We start from the raw sequence: 3,616 nt of genomic DNA, 5'->3' as shown, positions 1-3,616 counted from the left end.
GCGGCAGGTGAGAAGATGTCATTGGCCTACCTGGTTCACTCTTTTAATAGAATCTTTCCAAATATCATTTTCTTCTTATTATTTGTCTTTTATTATGAAAATTTCCAAACATACAGACATGTTGAGATGACAATAATTAAGGAACAGAAACACGCTCTTCTGTTTGATTTAATGGCTGCTGACGTTTTGCCTTCTTTGCTTCATCTGGCTTTCTTTCCTGCTGATGTATTTTAAAGTAAATTGTGGACATGATTACATTTCATCCCTAAAAGCATCTCTACGCATCTCTAAAAAATAAGAACATTTTCCTGTAGAACCACAATGCCACTAGCTATCCCACAAAATCAATGATCTAACATCATCTAAAGCTGGCTATATCCATAATTTCCCCATTGTTTGAAAAATGTATTTTCCAGCTGGTTAGTTGACATCCGGATTGAATTCAGGACACACATTTGGTTTCCTGTCTTAAGTCTCATTTAATGGGATAGTGCTGTCACTTTTTTTTTCTTTCATAGCATTGAATTGTTGAGAAGACAATGCCTGAAGTCTGAATGTGTCTGTTTCCTTGTGGTGTCATTTAATTTGTTTCTTATTCCTGTATTTCCTGCAGACTGGTAAGTGAATCAAGAGTTCTATCGATTTAGGTTAAACATTTACTCAAGAATCCCGCACAGGTGGTCCTGTGTGCTTCCTACTGGACAGCGTTGGAAGGCATGTGGCTCACGTCCCACTGTGATGATGCAAAGATCTTCCTCTGAGTTAGGTGGTGGCAGCCTCATCTCCTCATCAGCAGGTACATTTTCCCCCTTCTGGTAAGCACATAAGTTGGGGGTTGGGTATGTGGCAAGATGTGCAGCTCCTCACTGCCTTTCTGCCTAATGGTTTCAGGAATCTATTACTGGTTCTTACCTGCCTCATTATTTTTATTAGGAGTTGCCAGATGGTGATTTTGAAATTTTGTCATTCCCGGCTGGGCACGGTGGCTCACGCCTGTAATCCCAGCACTTTGGGAGGCCGAGATGGGCAGATCAGCTGAGGTCAGGAGTTCCAGACCAGCCTGGCCAACATGGTGAAACCCCATCTCTACTAAAAATACAAAAATTAGCCAGGTGTGGTGGCAGGCACCTGTAATCCCAGCTACCTGGGAGACTGAGGCAAGAGAACGGCTTGAACCCAGGAGGTGGTAGTTGCAGTGAGCCGAGATCACGCCATTGCACTCCAGTCTGGGTGACAAGAGTGAAACTGTCTCAAGAAAAAAAAGAAAAAAAGGGCCGGGTGCGGTGGCTCACGCCTGTAATTCCAGCACTTTGGGAGGCCAAGGCAGGAGGATCATGAGGTCAGGAGATAGAGATCATCCTGGCTAACACGGTGAAAACCCATCTCTACTAAAAATACAAAAAAATTAGCCGGGTGTGGTGGCGGGCGCCTGTAATCCCAGCTACTTGGGAGGCTGAGGCAGGAGAATGGCGTGAACCTGGGAGGTAGAGGTTGCAGTGAGCTGAGATCGCGCCATTGCACTCCAGCCTGGGTGACAAGAGGGAAACTCCATCTCAAAAAAAAAAAAAGAAAGAGAAAGGAAGGAAGGAAGGAAGGAAGGAAGGAAGGAAGGAGGGAGGGAGGGAGGGAGGGAGGAGGGAGGGAGGGAGGGAGGGAGGGAGGAAGGAAGGAAGGAAGGAAGGAAGGAAGGAAGGAAGGAAGGAAGGAAGGAAGGAAGGAAAGAGAGAGAAAGAGAGAAAGAAAAGAAAGAGAAAAAGAAAATAAAGTTTGTCATTTCCTTGCATACTCGTTACTGGACAGTCCTAACAGTCCTAATCAGGGAGGGGGATTCAGGTTGGTGGGACCAAAGGAAAGCAAAAGGAAAGTGGATAAGCTGTGAGCCTGCCTTTCTTCATGGTCCAGGACGCACAGACCCCCTGCACAAATAACTCAGTCTTCCTGTGCCCAGTGATAGCCAGACCTTCGGCTGATACAAAAATTGCAAGTTAGCTCCCTGAAACCTTGGCATTACCAGCACTGCACATAGCCCTCTCCAGCACACACCACGAGCATCGTCCTATCAAATCCCCCGCAAGCCTTTGTCTCCTGGCAGTCATCTCCTCTCCTGCTGACCCGCCCATTGCTCCCTTGCAACGTACTTTCATACTTTTTCTAATAAATCTGCCTCTCTTTACCAACAACTGTCTTGGTAAATTCTTCTTAACCCCTGCACCACACCACTGGCTTGAGATAATCACCAGGCACTCACAACAATTACTTTCCAATCTTATGTAAAATTGAGCTTTCCCTCTCAACTGGGTCTCTTTATTTGTCTTTACTATCTTTATTTGTTTTGAATATCTTTATTTGGTCTCAACATGTCTATCAGCCTGGTTCTCTTTTGTAGTGAGGACTTTCTTATAAGCATTCCCAGGAGATAACGGATATTTTCAGAACTTGAGATCTTTCTGAGAGTATAACAGGGATATTCTTCTTCTCCAAAACACTTCAGCATCTAAAGCTGCTGTCAAACACACATTTTTCATCCTCAGACAACTACTCATGGGAAAGCACCCAAGAGGGAACTTGGTGGGAGGCTGGGTGAAAGTGGAGAGCAGGGACTACGGGCAAGCCGTCCCGAGACACGCCAACACCATGCCTGCTCTGAGGATGCAGTGAGCTGCGGAAGGCCAGGTGACTCAGTGGATAGTTCACAGCACATGTGTGGGTTCACCTGCTCACCTGGTGCCCTGGGGGTCCAACAGGCCATCTCTGCCTGCCCAGAAGCAGGCCAGAAGTTCTTTCTTCAAAGGAGATCAGCCACTGAAGGAGAAGGAGCCTGGCTGCAAGGCCCCAGAGCCCCTTCCATGACTGTGCAGTTGGTCTTGTGATATCCTCCTCCCCTACATACCTCCGAGCCCATGAGATCTGCTGGGGCTGCCGGATCTGCTGGCTCCTAAGGGCTGCTTCAGGTTGAGTCTACCAAGACCTTCATCATTCCTTGAACTTCTCCCTTTCCCAGCAAGTGAAAGAGAAGTGACCTTTCTGGGAAAGGGAGAAGTTGATGGAATGACATGGGTCTTGACAGACACAACCTGACGTAGACTAACAGAGGGGTTAGTCTAACTAACAGAGGGGTTAGACTATGTCATGCATTAAACTTTCCTCTGCTCTGGGTCCAAACCTTGCAAAGTCCTCCATGGAGTTAGAGATTGGATCTCCACCCAATTACCCCGGCTCTTCCCATCCTGTTTTCTCTCACTGGCATGGGGCTTTAGTCTCCAAGCCCCTCAGCGGCCCCACACAGACCCCTCCCCACCTTTGTGGTCTGGTGAGAAGCCTCTGCCCACAAGATACAAGCGCCTCCCCGCCGCTCTGCCCCTCCAAAGACAGCTGGCTTGTGTTAGATGCTCTCTGAACAGCAGGTCACAGGTCCTGACATATCTCCTGCTCTTTACCTTGAAATGACTGACACCACCGACCTGCCCAGAGGGCAGGTGTTTGGACGCACCACAGCCTGGCCCAGCCTCTCCTGGGTGATGATGGACAGCCCGTCGCGTGGCAACCCCACTTCCTCAGCAGAGACAACATCCTGTTACACCCTCTTTTCATGCTGAGCGGCTCTAGCCTCCTCCGG

Source organism: Theropithecus gelada, chromosome 8 (genome assembly GCF_003255815.1).
Source record: "Theropithecus gelada isolate Dixy chromosome 8, Tgel_1.0, whole genome shotgun sequence".
NCBI classification, from domain to species: Eukaryota; Metazoa; Chordata; class Mammalia; order Primates; family Cercopithecidae; genus Theropithecus; species Theropithecus gelada.
The sequence above is the reverse complement of the archived record's forward strand: the minus strand, read 5'-3'. Positions refer to the sequence as shown.